Source organism: Ictidomys tridecemlineatus, chromosome 1 (assembly GCF_052094955.1).
Source record: "Ictidomys tridecemlineatus isolate mIctTri1 chromosome 1, mIctTri1.hap1, whole genome shotgun sequence".
NCBI classification, from domain to species: domain Eukaryota; kingdom Metazoa; phylum Chordata; class Mammalia; order Rodentia; family Sciuridae; genus Ictidomys; species Ictidomys tridecemlineatus.
Window position 1 is genome coordinate 44561089 of NC_135477.1, and position 26515 is coordinate 44587603.

At 53.9% G+C, this 26515-nt stretch overlaps 1 protein-coding gene across 2 annotated transcripts in view; it reads right to left on the reverse strand.

The window, feature by feature from the left end:
- Rps24 (ribosomal protein S24) overlaps positions 1–26515 on the reverse strand; it is a 462172-nt gene that overhangs the window by 178529 nt on the left and 257128 nt on the right. The gene's annotated exons all lie outside the window — the stretch shown is intronic.

Sequence of the window (26515 nt, forward strand, 5' to 3'; positions counted from 1 at the left end):
GAGAAGCTGCTCTGTATCTCAGAGGCATCGTCAGCACGGCACCGTGTAATGTGGCAGTTGCCATGGCAACACCTCGTTTTCCATAGACAGGAAAATCAGAGTGGCTAAGTCAATTGAGAGGCCCCAAATAATGTCTGGAGACCAGGCTGAGATGTGACACCGGCTTTCGTGTTCAAAGAGCCTGAGGTGGGACGGGGCGGGGAGGTGGGGGTGTCTCGGGGACACCTTGTATGTGCTTCATGGAGAATCCCCAGGAGAACGTTCAGGGCCTCCCCCTCACTTGCCAGATAGTGAGGTTTGCCCAAAGCCACCCAGCAAGGCAGTGACAAGGCCAGTGACCAGACTCCACCTCCAAGACCAGCCAACTGTCTTGGACATTGGGAGCCAATGTCCTCACAGCCTAGGGGACATTGGCTCCCATTTCCTCCCTGCAGTGTCCCACCTCTCCCATCATTCCTCCTGCTGTCCCCAGTTAAGGACACCAGAGAGTAGCAGCCAAGTTAGACAAAAGGGTGTCCCCAGCACCTCTTCCCAGGTGGACAGTCCACTGACACATGCCCACGGACACATGTGCTTGCAGTGTGCACTCCCAAGCACAAGGACAGAGCCCACTCAGAGAAGTTCACTCCCACTTGGTTCACACCCCTGTGGCCCCTAACACGGCCCCACCACCTCAGGGCCCGGCACGGTGACTTACCAAGATGGACGTGCACGAACGTGACCGCTAAACTCAACAGGCACATCAAGAGAGCCACATTCGTGCACGTGGGCTGCTGCCAAAGCCGGCCTTTCTGCAGGGCCAGCAGTGCCGCCCACCTGCCCCAGCCACGAAGCAGAGGTGGTTCTCCCCCCGGGCACAGGGCGCTGCCCTGGGAGGAGTGGGGCCGGATGCTCACGGGGACTCGGCCAGCCGGGGTCCATGGAGTCCTGAGTCAGTTTGGCTTTGCTCCCCTCCTACTTTCCCGTATCACTTAGTGTCCCTCACATGTCATTTGGCGGGAAGCTTCACCCTGTCCCTCCCAGGAGGGGGCTGACAGCTAACATAGGGCAAGGACAAGAAAAGCATCCACTCTGTTCTTCAGTCTCCAAATATAAGTTAGCGCGGGGGACCAGGGAGGTATGGGGGCGGGGAGAGGCACGTGCCCCCCTTCACTTCCCAGAGGAAAAATTTCATATAACTGTCAGACATGTAATAGAACTGTCAGAAGTACAGGAAACCAGCTACACAGATTACAAAAACATATGTCAGGGACCTATTGGTTTCGTGACAGTGTGAAAATCACAATTTTTCCATCAAGATAGAAAATAGAAACAGAGGAGAGCCAGGAGCACCTCGGCAGACGTTCCCTGACAGCGGCAAGTTCGTCCCACCCAGGAGGGGGAAGAGCCCAGAAGCAGGTCTTAGGGAGCAGGGCTCCCCTGGCACTGACCCGTGCCCTCTTCCTCTCCCCCGAGAAGGTGTCCAGGCTCCCCGCAGACCCTCCAACTGAGAAAGGAAAATCGCGTCCCTTCGCACTGTGACGTCCGGTTCCTCTCCTGTGCTCCCCTCCAGCGAGTGGCTGTCCTCTAATGACAGGGCTTTGGGCTGATAAAAGCCCCAGACAGGGGCTGGGTCACACATGGGGCTGGCCACTCAGTGGTGGAAGAGCTGACCTGGATCCTCCAATCCATGAGAAAGCCAGCGTGGGCCCTTGTGCCCAGGAGTGCCGGGGGGTGGGGGCAGGAGAGGGGCAACAAGCTGAAGAACAGGGTCTTGAGCAAGCCCACCATCTGGGAAAGTCACCCCCCATCTCTGGGGCTCTTGGCCAGTGTGTGCAAGGGGCGTCCAAGCAGATTTAAGTCCCAGACTAGCCAGCCCGGAAGTACTTCCTTCAGTGCCTGGTGAAGCATCTTCTGTCAACTAGAATCAGACGACAAGGGACAGATTCAGATTGTCCACGAGCACGTGGACAATGCAGGAACAACTCAGAGGACCCAGGCACAGTTTGCAGTGGACAGACCTGGGTGCCAACCCCAGGCCAAGTCCATGAGTCCTTGACCGACCTCTGGCATCTCCAGGCTCCGACCTTCTAGAATGTCCACAGAGACAAGAGCACTGGCCTTTCTCCATGGGGAAGGGTTTATGAGATGGCAGACGTGCCTTCGGGTGCCCAGGAAGTGGCTGCGTGGAGGCCTGTCCCCATCAACAGCAACCGCCAAGGCCCAGCACATCACAGTTCAAAGCGCTTTCCTTCTGGAACTTGCTGAGCCTTTGTTCCCTGTCTGGAAGATGGAAATGACAGGCCACCCTCACGCTCAGTGTCTGAAGCTCTTCCTTCTTGTGTTACTCTGGGTCCTCTGAGAAGCAGATGCCCAGATGGGACTCGACGTGTAGGGAATTTATCAGGGAAACGCCCTTGTGACAAGAAGCAGAAGGGAGAGGGGAAGACTGGAGGTCACAGTGCCGGCCTGGCCCACCTCAGAAGGCCAGGTGCCACACAAGAAGGTCAGGCAGAGCCGAAACAGTGGCCCCCACTGTGCTGGGTCACTACTGGGAGCACAGACAACCACGGGTGTCAGAACTCACGGTGGGACTCTGCTGGGCTGCGCTGCCACAGTAGGAGGTCCCCAAGGCCACATGCTGTCCGTCTGCCTGCAACACTGTTCTCCTCCACTGTTCTGAGGGTCCCGGCCCAGCTGGTAGATCTCACAGAAATCTCAGAGCAAAGGTCCCTGCGTCCAGAAAGAACCCCCTGTAACCCTGCTCCTTCCCTCCCCTGACACCCTGTGCGACACACTGCAACTGCACAGAGATCCTTATTTCCCCCACTACGTGGTCCATCCTGCTCACATTTGTGCCACCCTGGGTCTGAGGTTGGGCCAGAGCTCATGCATATTGCAGAGTGGAGATGACAGATACACGACCCAGAGGCTGACAGGGGTACCTAAATTCAGGAGTGCTGACTCCAGAGCCCCTCACCTGTCTCATCTTGAAGCCCCTTCTGGGGGAGGTGCATAAATCATGAGTAACGAGTAGGGCCCAGGCCCTAATGGGCCAGAATGACAAGTGGCATCTACAGGTACCTGCCTGGGCCCACATCCAGGATGCTAGGGTCCGTGCCTTCCCAGGCCAGGACATAAACACATGCTCAGGATCCTTCTTTTTTTTGGGGGGGGGGGCGGGGAGGGAGGGTACCAGGGATTGAACTCAGGGGCACTTGACTGAGCCACATCCCCAGCCCTATTTTGTATTTTATTTAGAGACAGGTTCTCACTGAGTTGCTTGGTGCCTTGCTTTTGCTGAGGCTGACTTTGAACTCACGATCCTCCTGCCTCAGCCTTCCAAGCCGATGGGATTATAGGCATGTGCCACCGCACCTGGTTTCAGGACCCATCTTGATGCTGGCTCAGGAAAGGCAGCATCCAGGAAGCAGAGTCCCCACCAATGCACTGGGAAGGCACCCAGAGTCACCAAGGAGGACAGCTGCTCTCCTCTCCTCCACAGTCTCAACTGGCAAATGACCAGCAGGCTGAGCTGTGGATCTCCTTGACATTCTTGATGGCCAGAATAGACTCACGGGGCAGTCAGGGTCCCCCCAAGCTGGTCACTTTGGCTGTAAGCAGCCTTGTCTCTTGATCCCAGGACCTTGTAGAATGTTACCATCTCTGTGTGTTCCAAGGCATTAGAAGAAGGCTGGGAAGCATGGATTCTCGTCTGACCCCATTATGCAGATGAGGAAACCAAGGCTCAAGAGGAGGAAGGTGCTTACTCAGAAAGCACCTAGAACCAGGAAGTCAGGGTCCTCATCTCAGGACAGCTCAGCCACTTGTCAGCTCCAGATTCAGCAAATTCCCTTCCTCCCACCAAGATGTCCAGCCTGGAGAGCCCCGCCTCCTCCTGCCTCCTCTGCAAGCAGTGAGCTTGTCTCTCTGCAGCCATCCCCACCTCCTCTGATTTCCCTCTCGTCGGGGAAGGCACCACGCGCAAGTTGGATGTTCAGCTAATAAATATGTATGCGGGATTTTTATTACTTAATAGTTGTAAGGTTAATCGTCGTGGTGAACGCCTATATTTAATGTGTCAATGGAGCTGCAAAATGCCAAACTGAATAGCTTTAACACACATTAGTTCTACTTGTGAATCTACAAATAGGAACCTTGTCAGAAAAGTATTCAAACCAAGATCAGTATTGATTTTGGTCCTCGGGAAAGGCAGTGGACTGTGACAGTTTAAAATGATAAATGTCTAGAGAATTATTTGCCCGTATTGATAAAAAGAAGCAGATATAAAGCTGACAGTCTCGGAGGAGGCGTTGCCACTGAGTGTGGGCAGTACATCTAACATGGTTAGGGGCTCTGAGCTAATCTCCCCTTTGATATGGAGAAGATCTGGGGCTGACCTGGCCCTGCCCTCAAGCTCAGAGCTTGTAGTAATGACAAAGGAAGGGACTCTCTTGAGTGTAGAAGTCGACTTCACATTACTACCACAGGACACCTGAGGCGATGAACTTATAAAGAGAAAAGGTTTATGGAGCCCATGGTCCTGGAGGTTCCCGTCTAAAATCAGGTGGGCTCCTTGCTGTGGACCTCTATCAAGGGGGCTGGATGACAATGTTAGGGAGGGTATGTAGGTGCCAGCTGCCCACACCTTAAGCCAGGAAGAAGAAAGAGACTGGGAAACTGGGGTCCCACTTGGGAACTTTGAGGGCACGCCCCAAATGACCCAAGATCTCCAAGGATCTACTCCTAAAGATTTTGAGCACCTCCTCTTGCCACCACCCCTAGTACCAGGCCTTTACCATGTGGACTTTGGGGAGGGGCATTCATCCTAGAGAAAACAGGAAAGGGGGATTTTTCCTCCCCAGACCAAAATGTGTCCCAACCTGGAGGGAGGAAGCCAGGGGAGTTGTCCTCAGGACAGCCGGCCAGCCTGGTGCCCCAGGACAAGAGCCTGGAGCAACGTCTCTCGGAGGATCTGGGGGTCAGGACTGGGCGTCCACACCGTGGACAGGGCTGGGAGGTAGCAGAGGGCAGGCTGGGCCCTGAGGGCTGTGCAGGCAGGAGGTGGGCTGTCCTGCAGGCTGGAGCAACGGCAGGGCCTCTTCCTGACTCCTGGGCCCACGGGAATGTGCCGGAGGGTGGACCTGATCCCTGCCCCAGCCACTGCCACGTGGCCACAGACTGTGTGTCCTGGGGCTTCTGCCCCTGGGTCCCATCAGAAGGTGTCCTGGGAGAACAGGTGGCACTTTCCCATCCAGAGCCTGGGTTCTGCTCACGTGGGCGAATGTTGACCACCCCCTTTCCACCAAGGAGCATCTGTGGGCATTGGTCACCATCAGATTCCCAGGAGGAACACAGGGACAAAGGTCCAGAGCATTGGATAGCTCGTGGTGCCAGCCAGGGGATGGGTGGGGGGGGAGTGGCAGCAAGCGGAGAAGAACAGCCAGGAGGAGGCCTTGAGCGATCCCAGAGTCAAATCAGTCACTGTTCAACCACTGTTCAAAGCTCAGAGAAAGCAAGCTACTGACCCACTGTCACACAGCAGAAGAGCAGATCTGAGACCACAACAAGCCTCTGTCCTCCCAGGAATTCCAGCACTCCACGGGGTCTTCTATGGGTATGTCTGTGCCTCCGTTTAACTGCCAGACCCTCACTGCCACACAAAGCTCCCCTCGCTAATATAACCGCTGCAGGTCAGGTGGCTACGGCAGGTGTGATCAAGTCTGGACTGGAAATTGGAGACTGGGTTCTAGGACCACCTGTGGCACTTCCCCTTCCCGAGCCTCCAGGACCTCAGGAGACTGTTTCCTTCAGGTGGAAGGGAAGATCATGGTCTGGGTCAATGAGCACGTGGGGGTGCAGCTGCACGTGGTGCGTGACACGGACTCCAGATCCCACCCGGCTCCCACCCGGGCAGCTTGGCTTGCCATTGTCTTTCATGCCTAGGGCCCTGGAACAAAGGGATTCCGCTGTTCAACAAATACGATACACACCCAGCTCCGCCGTGGGGCCGTGCTGCAGCTCAGGGTCCCGGGACACCCTGAGTGTTTGAACCATTCACTGACCCCACAAAAAGTTTTGAGAAGAACTTCCAGTCCACAACCAGTGCCCACCAGCTGCCCATGGGCTCTGGGGGGGCTGCTAGGGGCTGCGTCGTGGGGTGCCACCTGGGAAGAGAGGCACCCCCAGAGCCGATCCAGAGCCCTCCACACAGTGAGGGACAGCTGCCCCGGCCTCAGGGCATTCCAAGAGCCCCCACCACGGAGAACAGACTGGGCTACAGACCAGCGAGAGGCAGCAGAGCAGCATGGCGTGGCTGGGCAGAGAGTGGACGTGGTGTTTTGTGGTCCTGGGATGGACAGACTGGGAAACTCTGTGTTTTAGTTTTTGTTTTCTCCTCATCCTTCCCAGAGATGCAGGTCGGACAGACAGGTTAAAGTTTCAAAGACACAAGAGCAGAGAGGAAAGCATCCGGGAGCTTGGAGGGCCTGGCCAAGGAGGTCTGGGGGTGGTGAGTCCTGCCACCAGTCAGGATAGCCTGAGCCCCCCACCCTCAGGCCAGAGCAGAGGCCAATCACGGCGAGTTCTCAGGCCGCCGCAGAACAAGAGGTCGGCAAACAAGAGGCCACAGCTGGACTTCACCAGCTGATGGACAGGTAGCTGATGGACACTGGGAGGAGACGATCGAGGCTCCCTGCTGTCCAGAGGCAGGAAGCTGAGCACCCCGGAGACTCCCAGAAACGTGGAGCCGCACAGACCCAGGAGGCAGGCAGTGGCTCGCTGCCTCCACCAGGCCCGAGGTCCTCACACTCTCCATTCTAGGCCTGCAGAGGTTCAGCTCTTCTTCTGAAGAGCACTGGACTCAACACGATCGCTAGTTGGCAAACAGGCACGAAGCGAAACAGGCACCACCACATCTGATCCTCTGACTCTTATACCATCGCCATGTGAATCCCAGAACCCTACCAGATCCTGGAGCCTGTTAGAGGCCTAGCTCTTCTGGTAGCAAGGACGGCTCTGCATGTCTGATCTTCTTTAGAATCCTGACTGTCGGACCAAGGAAAGCAGAGCTGTGCCCAGTGCAGGAGGCGGGGCTCACTGCCACCTACCCGCCCCTCCCCAACCCTGCCAGGGAACCCCAGGGTTCCAGGGCACACAGTCTGGAAACTGATGGTTTTGTCCAATCCCTTCATCTTACAGATAAGAAAATGGAGTTGGAGAGAGAGTAAGGAGTGAAAGGGGCTTGTTCAAGGCCACACAGCCAGCCGGAAGAAGTGTTTGAGATCTAGGACCCAGTAGGAAGAGAAGAGCCCGGGTCCTTTTTCTCTTTCCAATGTGGTGTGGACAGAGGACCCAAGAACTGCTGTGTCCCTTGTGGGCAGCCTTCCTTCGCCTCTCCCTCTGCCTTGCCCACACAGGCGGGCCCAGGCCCTCGCTCTCCACTTGTAATTACCGGGTGATAGATGTTGGTGCGATCGCTGAAGGTATCTGCTGCAGGCTTTATGGTCATTTTCCAACAGCCCAGACCTCTTAAACTCTCTTGTGGGAGCAGGTTAAGATGATTATGCAGATGGATGGACCCCGGTGCACTATTATGTCAGCGATGGAGATGTAAGAGCTGCAGATGGGCACAGTTACTGCCCGGAGGAGGCTGTCACAGTCGGCACAAGACACAGAGAATCTGTTCAAGAACCCAGGGCTCCAAGAGCAGACACACGCACACACGCACACACGCACACACGCACACACACACACACACACACACACACGCACGCTCCGCTGCAGCCCCTCTAGTTAGTTGTCTGGCTACAGTCAGACTCTGTTCCCATGGAAACAGGAAATGTCAGCCGCGTCTGTTGGGATGCCACAAAGGCACAGGTCTGCCAGGAGAGGCAGCCAGGACCAGAGAGGACCTGCGCCCAAGCTGGTGTCACAGGGACAGGGAGAGCTAAGTCAGAGGGGGAGATGGGCCCCCGAAACACAGCCCAAGAACAAGCAAAAGGACCGGCATACCTGTCAACCCCTGGGCAGGCCTGAGGTCCAGGTCCTGAGGCGAGGGCCCTGGGCAGCCCCGGGGACGGGGCTGCGCATTTGGCCTCATGCTTCCCAGCAGAGAGGAAGCACGGACCTCTCACAGGCTACTTTCCCCAAGAGAGAAGCTCACCACCTCAGGCTCCTTCTCCTGGTTCTGAGGGTACAAACAATGTCCCCCACAATTTTCTGGGCAGCACCCCTCCCATAGTAGCACAGTCACTCGTCCCCTCCTGATACCTGCTTTCCACATGGGTCAATGGCGCCACACCAAGTGGAGCTCAGAGAGGTAAATCTACTGGGAATTAAATGCACAGTGAGATAGGGACTGGACCACCTCAAAACGAAGATAAAGCACCGCTCTCCTGTGGGAAGGGTGGACGGCCAAAGCTTCCAGCAACCCCACAGAAGCAGTCTCCTTCAGACTGCGGAGTAGGCGATCGCCATCTCTGAGGGGAACCAGCAGGGCTACAGCCCGTGTTCCCATAAGGGAGGAGTCGTATGCTGTGACTTTCAGGCAGAAGGAAAGTATGAGTGATACGTACAAAGAACCTGCGACAGAAAAAGTGTCCAAGACAGCCACAACGATTAACAGCAAAAGGGTGTGTAGAAGGGCTGCTGCCCGAGGCTCCCCTGGCACTGGCCTTGTGACTCTCCCCAAGCCCACGTGCAGACAGGGCGGAGCCTGCTCTGCTGACAGTCCATGTCTGGGGGCTTGGGGACTGGGTTGAGACTGGGCCTGGGGCAGGAGAAGGAGGACAGGGTTGGCACCTCTTTGCTATGCAGATTCCATTCCCCTGTGTCTGAGAATAGGAGCTCAAGGAAGCCAAGAATCTGTATCCTCTGAAGCCAGGAACTGGAAGCAGACAGAGGAAATGGATTCTTTCTTGCTGTAAGAACAGGGACTCCAGCACCAGCTTGGGTTGCCATGGTCTGTGGTTGGAAACTCCCATTGTGAGCAGCCAGTGCCAGGCTCTGTCCCAGGGAGCTCACCTGTACCCTCCCCGTGCCTCACAGCAGGCCTGCAAAGGGAGCAGTGATCCCCAGTTTACAGGTGCCAACACTGAGGCTCAGAAAAGCAGCGTGACTTCCCCAGGGCCACCCCAGGAAAAAAGCATCAGGCCTGGCCCAGAGAACCTCTAGAGGTGCCCAATAGACCAAAAGAATCGGCCTCAAAGGACCCCGCCTTGGGAGGCACGCGCATCTGAGCGGCAATCCCAACACAGACACCTGCTTCCCTGCGTGAGCTTGGCCAAGAAAGTCAACTGCGTGAGCCCGTGAGTGGTGTCTATTATCCCTTTTCCAAGAATCACTCGAGACCCATGGCACTGCACAGGAATCACCCAGACCATGGGCACAGCCAGTGTTCATTACCCAGGACACAGGGCCACACTCTGGGAGGGTCTCAGGGACCACTGGGCCTGCAGGGTCCCCTAAGGCTGGCATAGAGTGCATAGGCCCCGAGGAACCAGCTCTGGGAAAACGTGGGCTTTTTCCTATGGGAAAGCAACATATGCTCACGGAACACGTGAGAAATGGAGACCGGCAGTTTTGAAATGTCAGGCCTAAGTCCCACCTCCGAGAAATCATCCTGTTCTGCTTGGTCTCTCAGGTAACTCATCCGAGTCCTGTGCATTTCCCCTCGCCCAGCTGAGGTTCTGCCACTCACATTTCAGCTGGAGACTCCCCCAAAGGAGCCAGCAACTGTCCTGGGGGCTGGGAACCCCTTTGGAGGGAGCCCATTGGTGTCAGGGAGTCCCCAGAGGGAGCGCCCTCCTCGGCCACCTGCTCGGGGCCCTGCCGCCCTCACCCCCCATGGCTGCAGTTATCAGGAGGGGAGATCTCTCCTCTCTCCCTTGGGGCTTCGGAGCTGCCACCAGGTGAAGGAAGTGACCACAGGACTTTTACAACAGGGCCCTGGGGCAGAGGGAGGGGTGCTCAACCTGCTCACCCTGAGATGCTTCTGAAAAGGTCTGGCCCTTCGCCACCTGGTCCCTGCCTGTCCCTATCCCATTCCCTGTCACACCGTCTCCTCCGTGTTCCAGTCACACCAGGCATCTCTTCGCTCAGTCCCTGATCGTATTTTACTCCCACAGTATGAAGTGCTCCTCCCGCTGACGGTCGACTCCTACTCCTACTTCAAGATCCCACTCAGTCGCCCCTTCTTCCAGGCCAGAAAATGTCCCAGGAGCCCCCAAAGTTGGTGAGTTGGACCGGGTGTGTGTTCCCGCTCCTGGGCCTGCCTGCACCATCACGTTGTCACACAGCCTGGTCCCTTGTCTCACCAGGAGTTCCTGGTGGACCTAAATGGTGTAAACCCAGAGTTTGTTGGGAATGGAAATCCTTTGGGAAGCAGAGCTCCTTGTCAGCTGGTCTTGCAGGAAAGGAGGCCGGAGGCCGGCGGCAGAGTCCTGCACTAGCAAGGTGAAAAGGGACCAGAGCTCAGAGGGTCGGGGATAAGACCGAGAAGCACCGGTCCCACCCATCCTGGCCCTAAAAAGGACCTGGGGCTCTATACACAGGAGCACAGGGGTTGGAGGACGAGGTAGGGGTCTTGGGTTGCCCAGGAGGCTGCCATCTAGATGAGGCCACACCGTGTCCAGCCAGGGAGATGAAAGCATGGACCGCTGGTAGCAGGAGGGGGAGGCTCAGCTGACCCCCTAGGGTCAGATAGAAGCTGGCCACTGCCCAGAATTCAGACACACCCTGCTCAGGGACCACGCAACAGAGGAGCCTCCACTGGGAGATGCAGACCCCAACAGGGAGACAGAGCCTTGTCAAGACAGAGCGGGTCACCCACTTCACTGCCAGGAGAAGAGGGGAGCCAGAGCATCCAGGGAGAGCCAGAGGAGGGGAAAGACGCCACTCCTCCCTCCTCCATGCAAGGAGATGGCCGGGATACCGCGGTGACCAGGCAGCTTCACTCCAGACCAAGGGAAGTTCCAACAACCAGAAGGGTCCAGGAGTCACGGGACTGCCCATGACCTTGAAAGAAACCCAAAGGGTCAACAGAGAGGGACAGGAGAGAGCAAAATCACTGTCATGATTGCACTCTGCTGAGCAGGGACCCGAGTCACAGAAGAAAGCAGGAGGCTGGGAGCAGAGGAAAGGGGTGCTGCAAGAAGGAAAGGGAAGGCAGACTTGGCCTGGAGGTCAGGACTTGGACGCAGGCCCAAGAGCCAGCATCCAGGCATCCCTGCTCTGCGGCGACCACGAACCCAAGCTGAGTCTTGGTGACAGCACTGGGCGTCACCAGGAAAGGGCCTCCCCTCAACCCAGAATCACCTGGGGATCTCTGAAAATGTCCAGCCCATCCATGCTCCAGTCCAGCAGGACCAGTGTCGGGAACAGAGGGCAAGCTGATAAGGGTTCAAGTCCCCCAGAGCCGCCAGGGTGGAGAAGAGCAGTTCTCCACAGGTGGTCTCGAACCAGTACCATCCAGGTTCTCGAGCCCCACCCTTCACCCACAGAACAAGGCACCCGGAAGTGGAGCCTGGCAACCCACTGGAGAATGTGATTCCCAGGCAAATGTAGTTTGAGGACCGCTGGACTTGGGTGTATCTGAAGAGCGAGGGAGGGGGAGGGGGAGGGAGGGAAGGGATGGCATGGGCTTCAGGGCGAGCATGGCCGTGGGACAGGGGAGCAGTAAAGCAAGCCCCTTCCAGCCTTAGAGTCTGGATCTGGAGGTCCCCAGAAAGCTGAAGGCCTGGTCCCCAGTGCAGCCATGGTCAGAGATGGGACCTTTGGAAAGTGATGGAATCGCGAGGACTCTGACCTCATTGGTGCCTTAATTGATAGGTGCATTCATAATTTAATGGCATCATTGGGAGGTGACAGAAACTAGAGGAGGTGGGGGCTAGTTGGAGGCAGTGAGTCACAAGGGGCATGCCCTGGAAGGGTTAACTCCGCCCCTGCCCCTTCCTTGCTCTCTTTGCTTCCTGGCTGCCGTGAGGTGACAGCTTGGCTCAGCCACATCCTCCCCACCATGATATTCTGCCTCACCACATGCCCAGAAACCACCGAGCCAAGTGACCATGGATTGAAACCTCTGAAACCAAGAGCAAAACAAATCCTTTCTCCTCCAGTTGATTCTCTCATGGATTTTGTCACAGCAACAGAAAGTTAACCCACCAGACAAATGCCCCTCAGCTCCCTGCCACCCCATCCAGGCCCATGTCACGCTCTCCCCACAGACCTGCAAGTGAGTCATGAGCACCAAGCATCACAGAACACAGTGGGGACTGCGACTGCGCAAGGCGCTGGGCTCCCCTGAACATGGTCTGTTTCTTCCCTCTTGGTTTCCAAGGTCACATCACCACATTAACCAGGCCTGATTACATCAGCTGGGCTCCAGCAAGGGCAGCACCAGGCAAACAGAAACTAATGATATCTTCCTCATTGTCTCCAAGTCGTGTCATTGTAATTGCCCATGGACAGAAGAGAGTGATTGAAGTCTCCCGAATTCCAGTAACCGAGGCTACACCCATCTCTCATTCAGGACAGGGTAGGTAGCCGCATGCTCTGCTGTCGACCAGGGAATCAAGGCAGAGGGAAGGTGCAGGCAGGAGGCTTCTTGGATGTGTGGTGGATGATAAGAAAAGATCCAGGAACCCAAGCAGGGAGCAGATGCCCCCAGGCAGTATGGCTACGGGGTCAGGATAAGGGTCCCATAGAAGCTCAGCCTGCAGGGATCCAATTCCCAGTGCAGATTTTTATCCAACAACAATTTTCTTTTCTTGTATGGTGGGTTGAACACAAGCACTCTCTGCCACTAAGCTACACCCCACCCCTTTTTATATTTTTTTATTTTGAGACATCTTCTCACTAAGTCGCCCAGGCTGGCCTCCAGCTGCCATCCTCCTGCCTTGTCCTCCAGAGTAGCTGGGATTATAGACGTGTGCCACCAGCAAGCCTCTCTTGGGCTGCCTCCTCTGGGAAGCTTCCCAGGCCAAGGCGTGAGGGGTTGGGCTAGGCACGCAGGTGTGGAGCTACATACAGGAATGTCATAATCCCATGCACCCGTGAGCCTTCACCCTGTGCTGCAGGCAAGGAATCTGGGGCTCAGAGTGGGAATGGGGGCTGGGCTAGAGGGCAGGATAGGGAGCTTGCAGCCAGCTGGTAGGGGCTGGACCATGGAGCATGGCCAAGGTCACGTGGTAACCTGCAGAGCTCACCAGGATAAAACCCAGGTCTGCAAACACAAGACTGCCCAGAGGCAGAGCCAGAGGAGTACCCAGGGAAATAGCTGTTCTTCCTGAATGCTTTCTCCCCAGTGTCACCTCCTCAACTACTTTTAAGGTAATAAGTTGACAGGAGAGTTGTTTTGACTCTGGTGAAAAGTCATTTAAGAAAACAGTGTAAAAATAAGCCTGGAAGATACATAAAGCAGGCAGGCAGAGGGGCCCGAGCTTTCTGCACGCTTGTCTCCTCCCCAAGAATGCGCAGCCCCCCCCACCAGGGCGTGGCCCAGGCTCCCCCCTGCCGCTAGATGTCTACAGTGCTCCTCTTCTCTAGGAGCCCCCCTAATCTCCTGTTCCCAGCTCCCAGACCCACTTATGTGAGCCTTGACAGCGCCCTGTCTAGACTGCAGACTCCTAAAGTCTTAATTGCTCTTTCATCAACAGAGAAGGGCTGCTTCTTCGTCAAGCAGCCAGGCACTCAGAGAGTCCTTGTCGAGCTCCTACGGGGTACCAGGCTGCGCGGGGATTTAGAGATGTCTGAGGACTTGATGGATCATCCAGGGTCAGGGGAGGACAGTTCAGATGCCTCCCGGGCTGGGCCTCCCACCAGATGTGAGGCTTCCAACAAAAGCAAGACCCAAGCCTTCTGGGTGCTGCACCAGCCCACCCAGAGAGGTGGGGAAAGTAGCGTGGGCTGCCGATGGCCTCCCCACGTTCACGAGGTAGAGAGGCTCCCAATGCTTTGTTACTGTGTCCCCTCCAGAGGGATCCCCAGGTCCCCAGCTATCTCTCCGCCCCTTTATTGAGCACTTGCTATGTGCTGGGTGCTGTGCTTGGCACTGGGAGGATGGACAAGATGCACATGCCCTTGTCCTTGTGGAGTTTGGTCCCTGGTGTGGTAGGGAACAGCTAATTTAAGGGTCGGTGTTGGTGGTGGTGCATGCTCCACGGTCCAGCCCCCACCAGCTGGCTGCAAGCTCCCTATCCTGCCCTCTAGCCCAGCCCCCACTCCCACTCTGAGCCACCAAGCCAGCAGTGCACTCTGGACACCAACGCAGCCCTCTCTCCAAACGGTCCCCAACATAATTTGGTTGTCACCACGTGGCTGCATGTGCTACAGCTACAGCTGAGAAGTGCTCGTGGGGAAGACAAGGACAGGGCTGTGTGGGCACCTTTATGTCCTGTCTCCAAAGCACGGTTCTGCAGGGCTCATTGGAACCACGCCACCCCTTCGCATTCAGGGCAGCGGAGAAGAGCCCTCCTTTGTCATCATTCTGGAAAGGATGACTCCCCAGGGGCAAGGCTCTGGGTTGTCACAAACAGGATTGTCAAACTGAGAGCCATTTATTCATCTCACAATTGCCTAAGTGCCTCTGGTTAAAAAAAAAAAAAAAAAAAGTCCTGGATTGTGCACAATGTGCCAAACCTGTCACTGGCTTCTGCCTTGGATTCTCCACCCCCACCCACCCACCCCTCCCTCTGTGGTAAAGAAACTGGGCTCAGAAGAGAGAAGAGACCTGTTCAAGTCACTGAGCCTGGCTCTAGGTCAGGGCCTTGCCCCAGGCACCTGGCCTGCAGGGCCTGCCTTTGGCACCACTCTGGACCTCTCCGGGCAGGGAAAGGCATCTGCCTGGCCGGGGGGCACCTGGGGACTGCACCAGGGATTGAATACCTGAGGCCCTGCCTCACTCTTCTTCCAGCCACCACGGCAGCCGCCCTGCAATCAGGATGAAATAGAGCCTCAGAAAGCCAGAGAGCCAGGTCATAAACCATCCCTCACTGCCAGGAATTGCCCAGTGCCTGGGGGCGGTGGGGGGGGGGGCGACTGTCTCAGGATGTGTCAGCTAGAATGCAAGAGGGCGGGTGAGGGGCCCCTTCTTGGACCACACTGCGCCCTGGGAGGTTGGAATTCTGGAGAGGGAGAGAAAAGATGTTCTGCTAGACAGAAGCCAGATGCTATTCTATGGATTGGGGGGGGGGTCAGCCCCGCCTGTAGCCATCTACATTAGGAGACCTCTGGCATTGGCCATATTGCTGTCGGGAGCCCTGTGATAGCCTCCTAACGGAATAGTTAGGGCTCTGCTGTGCTGATGTGTCCATCAAATCTGCCCCCCCAGGGGGTGGGGGGAGCCATGGTGCCTTCCAGAGAGAGAGAACAATGGACACTCGGCTCTGGGGGGTGGGTGCACGTGTGTGTGCCTGCGCGCACGCGTGTGTACACATGTGAGCGTCTCCCAGACACCACCAAAGGAAGAGATCAATTTAGAGAATTAGATCCCAGCCCACTTAGCATGGCTTCTAGGAAGCATGTACGGTAAATAAGGATTCAAGGAAAGAAATGTTTCATCATTCAATTAATTTTAGCCTTGGTTTGCAGCGGCGGGGTGGGGGAGACGGTGGGGGGAGTGTAATCAATACCAAGCATTCAGCTTGCTAACATGAAGCACATTTCATACAAAGCTGGACATTTTTCTCCTTGTCATACGGAATTATCTTAATTATCGTTTCAAGGAACAGCCCTTATATAGCATCATCTAGCGGTCCAGGAGGCGGCTCACAAACTCGTCACCGGAATAATTTATGATTTTTCTTTCTAACATCTTGGTCTTGTTTGATATGCTTGCCATTTCTCCCTGACAGGGAGGTCGATTAAATCACATTTATATTGTAAACGTATGCATTGCTTTTTACCCAAGGCGCTGGATGAAGAGATACAGGGGCCCCAAGGGAAGGAGAAGCCAATCCACTTTCATATTGCAAATTTCTGCTGTTCGGAAGAAATGAATGGTTGCCAGGGAGAACTGGGAATTACTTGAGGATGCAAAATGTTATTTTAGAATCCTTTTGAGAGGGTCTTTCCCCTCCCCCACCTCCTCCAGCATTTTCACTTCCCCGGCTGCTAATGGAGGGCAGCCCCAGTCTCCCGAGCACACGCTGCGGAAGGAATGCACTTCACGGGCATTCTTCAGGGGATCGGCCTGGGCCACGTTTCAGGCTGCTCGACCTTAAGCAGCCTGCCTCTCGGCCTCAGAGCCGGGTGGGGACAGGCCGACAAAAAAAAGGAGCTGTTCACATTGGGCAAGGCATGTCCTCCTGCTGTCGGTTGGGGGGCCACGCTGGAGGCTGCATGGTGACAGGGGTTTTGTCAAGAATAGAAAGGGCTCAAAATGAAGAGGGGAAAGGTCATTAGCAGGGACCAGGAAGAAGTGACGCTGCACCATCATTAACCTAACCGAACTAATTAGGAAACATTCAGGTTTTATAAATTATGCAAGACGCTCAATTTATACTTTTTCAAATTCCTACCATAACATAGATAATGAGGGAACATTTACAGTAACAGCGTAACCTAATCAAGAAACCCTTTCATTAGCATGAAATCTTCCAACACGGTGTTTGCGAGCACAACAAACGGAATTATAGATGCCAGGGGAGGTTAGGGGGAGGCTGGGTTGGGGGAGTGGGGGAGGGAGGGCTGATTTCACATTTGGCAAGGTCCGGGGTCCTAGGAAGCCTCCCCCTCCCACCTCCTCCACACGAATGGAGCTTTCCCGGGGTTCAGCCTTGCAAGAGGGAGGGAACGATCTGGAAGATCCCTCTGACTTTCCAGCCCTCTCTGGGTGGTTTATACCCACGACCTCCATTCTGACCCGCCGTCCTGGGCTGGTAACCGCAGCACAGGCCAGAAACACGTCAGGCTCTGGTGGAAGGTCGCCCTCCATGATGATCAGGTAAGTTTCACTCCCTGTGGTGACTTTGCCTGATGGTTCTCGGCTCACGACCGGCCGTGAGCTTGGTCCAGGGCTGCCTGGGAATCACAAGACTCAAAGGGATCCCGCCACATCATCCCCGCCCGATCACCAGAGATCACCAGATCTCCCACGAGGACTCATGACCTCCCAAGGAAGCAGTTAGGACACCTTCCCAGGGTCCACAGGCACGTGGTGGACCAGCTCAGCCTGCCACTGGCCTCCACTGGCCCCCGCTGCAGGGGGTGGAGCAGCAGCCCCCTATATTAGTTATCTCAGGTTGCAAGGAAAAAAAAAATACCACAGACCAGATGCTTTAAACAACAGAAATTTGCTTCTCACAATTCTGGAGGCCAGAAGGCCAAGATCCAGGTGTTGCTAAGGTGGGTTTCATTTAGAGGCCTCCCACTTGGCTCCTAGGCCGTGGGCTCACCTGACCTCTCCTCTGTGTGTGTTTGCTGACGTCTTTGATCAAATCCCTAGTTCCACCCAGAGGGGACCAGGCGCGTGACCCTATCTAACCCAAATGGCCTCCCAAAAGCATCATCTCTAAATGCCAGCCGTCCCCTTAGGGGTTAGGATGTCAACAGATAAAGCACGAGTGGAAGGGGAGATGCAAATATCCAGCTCCTGACACCCCAAACTGAGATGTCCCCCCTAGAAGCTATGAGGGGGCATTGCTTGGAATAAGGATATTTTTCAGAAAAAAAATTCATGTAAGGATTGTGAGATGATGCCATTTGAGATTATCAGGATGACCCTAAATCCAAGCCAAGACACAGGGGAGCCAGCATTGAGGAAGACAGGGGCAGAAATTAGAGCAGTATGTCCACAGGACAAGAACGGGAGCAGCCACCAGGAGCTGGAGGAGACGGGGAAGGATTCCTCCCTGGAACTCGCAGAGGGAATGCAGCCCCGCCACCTTGGCTTGAGACTTCCTGCTTTCAGAACTGTGAGAAAAGAGATTTCTGGGTTTTTTTTTTTTTTAAGCCACCAAGTTTGTGGTTATTTGTGGCAGCTTCAAGAAGCCAATATACTGCTGTGCTATGGTGGCACATGCCTGTAATCCCAGCAGCTGGGGAAACTGAGGCCGGAGGATTACAAATTCAAACCCAGTCGCAGCAACTTAGAGAGACCCTGAGCCACTTAGTGATACCCTGTCTCAAATTTAAAAAATAAAATAAAAAGGGCTGGGGATGTGGCTCCGTGGTTAAGCACCCCTGGGGTCCATCCCTGGTACCAAAAAGAAAAGAAAGGAACAAATAAACCACTGCGTTCCCCAAGCCTTCCACCATTTGCAGTGGCAACAGTTAACAGTGCCCAGCACAGAGGAGGTGCTCAATAAAACTCCGTAATTGAGATTAAGTGGACCCCAGGTCTGCATGTGACCTCCACCCATCGGCTCTGGCTCTCACCTGCACCTGCCAGAGCCTGCTCCCTCTCCTGCCTTCAGATGAGTATTTATGGAAACAGCTAAATATTAAATGCCCCAGTTCCTTCTCCCACCTCCTGACCCACACCACTGTATTTCACCTGTGGCATCTCACTGTTGGGGCCGCTGTCTTCCAGGCAAACCAAGCAGAAGAGATGCTTCACTTATTCTAGAACATGTGTATATTCATCCTTCACTCAGCCATTCAGTCACTGAACAAAAATGTTAAGGGTCTGCTAGGTGTCAGGGGCCGTGCCCGGAGCTAGGGATAGAGGGACAGAGACACAGTGCCTTTGCTCTAACTCAGCTTTCAGATCGGCCTCTACCCTCCAGGCTAGATTTCACCACGCTCCAACCACCAAGCCAAGACCCCACTTTGAGAAAAAGTGCCCTCCGGGGAACAAACCTGCCCAAGTTCTGAGTGTTTTGAGACCCCAGAGCCTTGCCTGGGTCCAAGCACAGAGTTCCCGGGTTGTGTCTCATTCATCAGAGCTTGACCCCCGCCCACGGCCGCCCCTGGTGCGGAGGGAGATTTCTCATGCCGTCAGGAGATTACCTTTGCTATAACCGTTGGGAGCGTGAGCTTCAATTACCCAATCTCTGGTTCCCTGATGCAGGGAAACCCACGTCAGCACCGGGGAATGTTCTCTCCCACATCATTACCCAGGCTTCCAGATTCCCTGCCGTCATTTGGAGGCTGTAAATCCTGCCAGGAAGAGGCAGCGACCAGGGAGTCATCCTCTTCTTTCCTGGGTTGTGTGAGAGGGACGGTCCTGGGGCTTCTCCCTTCCTGGTTTTACCACTTAACAAGAATAGACAAAGAAGCAGAGTGCTCCCCAGATCACTCCCAAAGGTCCCTCTGAAAACCTTGGGCTGACCCCGGATGCCAGGGAACTGTTCGTAGTGTGACAATTTCATAGCCCTTGGTGGTTAAGTATCACTCTCTGCGTTGGGGATGGCCCCAGTCCTGGCAGGCCCTCATGCAGTTGTTCCCAAACCTGGAGCTGCCTGGCACCCGGACAGCACATCTGGATGATGGGTCCGAAGTTTTAGATCCAGAGGGCGGTAGGCCGCAGGGAGGGGCAGAACCCATGAGATAACTCTGTGCTAGAGGCTCTTGTCGACATGCACAGGACAAGCGCCTGAGACCACTGCCCATCTCCAATCCCCATACGCCTGCAGAAAGTGGAAAGACACCCCCCGAATCCTACAGACATGGGAGCTGAGGACCCAGGGCCGCAGAGGAGCTGAGACTGAACAGATTGATAGAGTATTTTTAAAGATGGATGGAAAGGTTCAGATGTGGCACGCCAATCCTGGTGGGGGCTGGGTCAGCAGAACGCAGTGTTCATCTCCACCTGATGGCAGAGCCAACAGTGGCCTGGAGCAGCCTGGAGCCACACTCCTGGTCCCTAATCAGCATTGCAAACCCAGGTATTGAGACCACCCATAGCTCTGGCCTATACAGCAGCTGGCGCTTCAGTCACAGGGCTGTGTCATGCATGCTCAAGCTCTGGAGGAGCTAAGAACAGCCATGTACTCATATCTAAAGTCACATCTCGATATACTGTGGGCAGCAGAAGAAAACCAAGGATAAATGTGTTTCAGCTGCATTATGTTAGAAACGAAAACTTCAAAAGAGTCAGAGGATGTGGGTGAGAAAGTACAGAGAGGGTTGTCTCTAGAAGACCCCCCAAATTTCAGGCCGTGTAAGGAGGACGAGCCAGGACCACAGGTAATAGAAGTCTGCATAGAATAGGCTCCACTGTTGCTTAAGTTGCTAGAAGTTTCTGAGCCTTATTCTCTTCATCTGTAAAATGATCAAAATAATCACTACCCAAAAGAGTGATTGCAATACTATAATACAAGTAAAGAGAAAAGCACAACCGCTGGTGTATTATAAGCACTCAATCTGTGTTGGCCAGTATTTAAGGATTATATTAGGTTCACAGTTCTGCAACAACATGCCTGAGACACGCTGGCTCTATAAAGAAAATAGGTTTATTTAGCTCACGGTTCTGTAGGTTCAAGGGCAACAGCCTGGCATGGTAGCATAAGCCATCATCTAAAAAGTGGTGCCTCGAAGAACTTCCTAGCAAAGAAATTCTACCCTATCACCCATTATCCATCACCCACCCACCCATCCTTCCATTCTTTTAGCCATCATGTGCCACCCACTGACTGGTTGTGTATAAAAACCAGTGCTGGGTTAACTCTCCCTGGTTTTTCCCAACTCCCTTAAACAATCTACCTCATCCAACCACCAATGCTCAAGGAGCCATCTCCTATCCCTCCTGCCCCTCACCCACATGCCAGACCCCAGCGATGACCGAGAACGTCTCGTCCCTGGTCACCTGGCATCCTTTGTTCTGTTGAAACACAGGGTACCAAAGGGCCAAGTGCACAGCCCCACGCAGGAGCTGGGAAGGCCCCGCCAAGGTTACGGGGGACAGAGGAAGCCAGTCTGGGGACGGAGAGGAGCAGAGCCCAGGTGCAAGGAGACCAGGGAGACCTGACCCAAAGGCAGCTCCATCCAGCGCCATGTTGACCTGGTCACCCACCTCGGTCCCTGGGAGGCCCTGGGTTCAAGCCCGTCTCTGGAGCCCGGTGACAGCCTCGCGTTTCAGTGAACCCCTTCCACAGGTGCCTGAGCAGGCCTCTCTAAGGCCATCCAGTGAGCCTGGTGAGGGGACCAGCCCCTGTGGGGACACAGGGCCCATGCTCTCTTCCTCCAGGTACCCACCAGCAGCACCTTCCTGTGCACAGCCCTCTCCCAGGAGCCCCGCGCCCTGGCCCCAAGGGACAGGGGAGGTGTTATGGGCCAGAATCACCCAAGTGCACACAGAACCTTGGGTCGGCGCTCGGCTGGCGACTCCACGGCGCCCCTGGAGGTCAGATGCTGCGGCGCCTTCGCTGCAGGCCGCGGACACAAAGGGAAACAGCATGGAATGTGGATCCCCGAGGAGCCAACAGATTTCCTGGAGCACCAGAGAGACAGCCAGCCAGGGGACATCAAAGAGGTTCCTCAGAGGGGTGCCCACCCAGCTGGACCTGGATGGAATGTCGCCTGGTGGAAAGGGTGGGGAGGGGGGGAAGGGCATTGTGGGCAGTGGGAACAGCATTGGCAAAGGTGCAGAGGCAGGACGGCGTCCAGCTCATTGGATGTAAGATGCATCCTATGAACCCAGCTGGTCCTGTCAGCTGTCACATGTGGCCACTGGTACCTCTGGGGACCACGAATAGTTGGGGAAAGGGGAGAAATGCAGGCAGATTTCCTTTTACATTTAAATTCCTTGCTTTGGTCCTATCAATTAAAGGGCAATGATGTCACCAGATGTTATTATTGTATAAAGTGATAGCCTAGAGATGGACGCCCTCCAAATTTCACAGATGAGATGCATGAGGACCAGAAAGGTGAAGTAATTTACCTGAGGTCACCCAGCAGGATAATGAAACAGACATGATAAGCTTCCATTTTCACTGACCCCAGACCCCTGGCATCTTCTCTAGACCCACCTAGGGGCAGCCAACTGTGAGCATCTTTTGATTCTGTCCCCAGTGGACTCTACAGTGAGGACTACCAGGGTCTGGCCTTTCATTATTTTTAATGCTGTTTACATATGAGAGAGAGAGAGAGAGAAGATACAAAAGGCAATCAGAAGGTATGAAAGGGCACTCTGTCAAATTTAAAGCCCCAGGGGGCCAAGGTTCTCTTCCCGCCCCTTCTGCCTCTCCCCCCATCTCCTCTGATTGTTAAGAAAATAATGGAGGCCGCATCTGACTCCCGTCTGAGGCCGGGCCTGGGTCAGGGGATGGCGGTCTTTCCTGGCAGTGATGGAGGGCTGCAGGCAGCCGAGGTTAGAAATGCAATTTCACAGAGGAGTTTAGGATGTGACGGGGGAGGGGACGAGGGGCAGAGGGGAGAGGAGGCCACTGTTGCAAGAGGAAGCAGCGATTAGAGAGGAGAGCTGCTGCGGGGGCCAGCCAGGCAGGTCACCCGGCTCTGGGGAGCCCGCACACAGGCGCTCTCTCGTCTCTGGTCCCTTCTGCGGGCCTGGTGAGGGATCGGCTTTCCCTGCCACTCTCCGGTCCTCTAAGGCTCAGCTCAGCTCCCCCAGGAAGGCTTCCTGACACCCCTCAAGGCCGAGCCCCAGCCCCTCCTCCCTGGGGCCTCTCGGTGTTCCTGTCCCTGGGCCTTTATCACGGAGGTTGGGTTTGTGTGTCCATATCTGTGGGTATGTGCGTGTATATTTGTGTTGGTGTGTGCATGGGTGCTTGTGTGCGCACGTGCTGGTGTGTGTGCGTGTGTGTGTGTGTGTGTGTGTGTGTGTGTGTGTGTGTGTGTGGTCCCCTCTGGGCCTGGGCTGCTCGAGAGCATGTGTCTATGTCCCCTCTGTGGCCTTGGCCCTGGCACCTGATACAATCTCAACACAGGGAAGCAGGCGATGGGGATGAAGGCCTTGAATACGGAAGCCAGCAAGTGGACGTTCTGCCTGCCTGCCCCCCTGGGTTGAGATCAACGCCCCAGGAAGCCCCCCTCCTAAGCAGGCAGGGGGACAGTGTCGGGCCTCGTCCTTCTCCCCACGGGGCTGTCCCGGGCACTGCAGGGTGTTCAGCAGCATCCTACTCCTGTCCGGCAGATCTCCATTCACCAGATGCCCCTAGCAGCCCCACCTTCCAGGTTCAACCAAAAATGTCTCCAAACATGGCTGAATTCCCGCCCCCCGCCCCGGAGTGGGAACAAAGTCTCCCCTGGTGGAGAACCGCAGGCCTGGCGCCGAGTCAGCCCTGACTCCCATCATGGATTAACCAGCTGACTCCTCCAAGAGCTGTGGCCACCTCTGGCTGACCCACAGTGACCGCCAGCCCAGGACCTCGGCACCTGAGTAATAGCTGAGAACACCAGGAGGGTGTGAGCAAGGCCACCAGCCCCCTATCCCAGGGTCAGCAGCCAGCACCACAGAAGGACAGGCTGAGGCACTGGACTCACTGCCTCCAGGGAGCTCCCGCTCCCAGGCAGCTGGGAACCACCGTTAGCATCCCTCCTCCCAGGCCAGAGACGCTGCTGATGTCACTCCCCCCGGTGGGTGGCTGTGCCTCTGTGCCCTCACAGAGGCCGAGCTCCAGTTCCTGAGCAGAGGACAGATGTCTCTCAGCGCTCCTCTGTGCAGCCGGGTCCCCAGCAGTGCCTGGGGTAATGCCCAGCTCTCCCGTGAGCTCCTCCAAACGAGGCCAACTCTCTTGGCCATCTCCCAGATTGCCTCCCTCTCGGCCAACGAGTGCATGTCGTCTCACAAAGAGGCCACCCCATCCTCAACTCGGAGGCCGCAGTGGGTGGCATTGAGAAATCGTGTGTGTGTGTGTGTGTGTGTGTGTGTGTGTGTCCTATTACCTTCCCCAAGAGAGCTAAAGGACTCTGAGGCTGAAACTGCCAGGACTGTGTCCCAGGCGTCCTGAGGGAACAGGAGACAGACGGTGACGACTGGACTGAGACGGACCTTTGCAGAAATACCAGGTCCGAGCTGGGCACGTGTGCAGTAATGGGACCACCCATCAAGGAAGGGGGAGAGCAAGAGGAGCCCACGGGGCTGAGGGCCTTCTCATGCAGCCCCGGCACCCATCGTCAGCAGCAGGCCGGGCACTCTTACTGGCCCTGAGGGCACAAGAACAACAACGGTCATGATCACAGGCTGGGGGGGGGGGACATCTGAGGGCTCTCCAGCTGAATCCATTGTTTTTTTGTTTTGTTTTGTTTTTCCCACCAACTGCATGGTCAGCTCCTCAAGGGCCAACGGCAAGTGCTTCGTGTTCGGTTGTCTTGACCGTGCCTTGCATATGGTGGGGCACAATAAGCACCTGTGCACATGGAATTGGGAAAGTGGACTTCTGGACTGAGCAGTTCAACCTCTCTGGCTTTCACTGGTTACCAGGAAACAAAAACCAAGAGGGGATTCTGATTTCCACCCCCCAGACCCCTTACCATGCACACCCACACTCTATGGGACATTGGGGGAATAGGGTAACAAGACAGAGAATTCCTTTTCTTATGGAACCAAAGATGACCCAAAGTACTAGGGACACAGCCACCTTTTGGGGTGGGGGACAGACAGAAGGGGTAAACATATACCAGGAAGAAACAGCCTGCTGGCTGCTGTGCCCTGCAACAGGAAGCATCCTGGGTACAATTGAGATATATGCCCATCTCTCTCACTTCCACACTGTAAAACCCTAGCCGTCCTTCTCCCAGCCTGCCTGTCTACAAAGCCTACCGCAGCCTCCCGTCAAAGGAGATGTTTAGCTAATCAGAAGTCCCCTAGGGACTCACTAGTAACCACCATGATCTACAGAGCTCAGGATCCCAGAGTTGCTTTTACCTAAGAAAAATCCCCCATGCAAAACTAGATTTTCTCTTTAGACAGTGTGAACAGATCTAGAGCAAGTGAAGAAACTGAGTTATTTTAAAATGCCCACAAAGAAAAACTCAGGTCCTAACAGCTTTACTGCTATAATCTATCAGACATTCAAAAAAGAACTAATGCCAATTTTCATAAAATCTTCCGAAGAAGAGGAGGGCGGGGGGGAATATTTAACTCATTTTATGAAACCAGTAGGACCCTGACAACAAGACTAGCCAAACATATCACAAGAAAATTACAGATCAATATCACTTATGAATAAGAGATGTGGGACTGAGGATGTAGCTCAGTGGTAAAGTGATTGCCTAGCATGCATGAGGCCCTGGGTTCAATCCCCAAAAATATCCTTCCTCGTGGGAAAAAATATACAATAAACAAAAACAGAAGACAAACCACAAAACAGCAGGAGACCTATGCTAGATACTCTGAATACAGATACAAAAGTGGAATCTTCCAGCAACATATAAGAATAATCATATACTGGGGCCAACTGGGATTTATCCCAGGATGCAAAGTTGGTTTAATATCTGAAAATCATTTAATATAATGTATCCTATCAAGAGAACAGATCACAAAAATCACTTGATCATTTCAAAAGACACATAAAAAGCCATTTGAAAAACAAAATCAACACTTTCCAGATAAATATATGAGTCAAACTAGGAATAGAAGAGAACTCAATCTGACAGTATCTGTGAAAATCCCACAGCTCACTTCACACTTAACAATAAAAGAGAGGTACATTCCCTCTAAGATCAGTAACAGGACAAGGATGTCCATTCACCACTCCTATTCACATTGTACTAGAGATTGTAACCAAAGCAATTAGGCAAGAAAAAGAATTAAAAGTTACCCTGATTGGAAAGGAAGAAGTAAAACTGTTACTATTTTTAGATGATACACCATTATATGATTAAACTCCTAAAGAACTCACTTTAAAAAAATCTATTAAAACTAATAAACAAGTTCAGCAAGTCTGCAAGATATAAGACCACTATACAAAAATAATTGGGGTTTTTTTTGTATATTCTCAGTGATGCAAAACTGAAAAAAAAAATCCAATTATAATAGCAACAAAAAGAATAGAATATTTAGAAATAGATCTAATAAAAAGTGTAAAACTTACACTCTGAAAACTATAAAACATTTTTAAAGAAATTAAAGAATATCTAAATAATTAAATAGGAGAAAAAAATCCCAAATTCATAGATTGAAAGACAGTATTAAGACTTAAGATGGCAATACTTCCCAAACTGATCTCTATATTTAAAGCAATCTTTTTCAGATTCTCAGCTGAATTCTTTGTAAGAAACTGAGAAATTGATTCTAAAATTCATATAGAATTGCACATGACCCAAAAGAGCCAAAATTTCTTGAGAAAAAAAAAAGCAGGAAGAGTTGTACTTCCCAATTTCAAAACTTACTACAAAGCAACAGTAATCAAGACAGTGTGGTACTGGCACAAGCATAAATATCTATGTCAATGGAATAAAATTGAGAATCCAGAAACAAACCTGTATATCTACAGTGAAATGGTTTTGGACAAGGGCATCAAGACCATCCAATGGTAAAAGAAGAACCTTCAGAAAAATGAAGCTGAGCACATGCAAAAGAATGAAGCCACACCAATACCTCCTGCTATATGCATAAACTACCTCGAAGTTGATCAAAAACCAAAATAAGAGAGCAAAAATTTTTTAATTCTTAAAAAAAAACCCACAAGGGTCA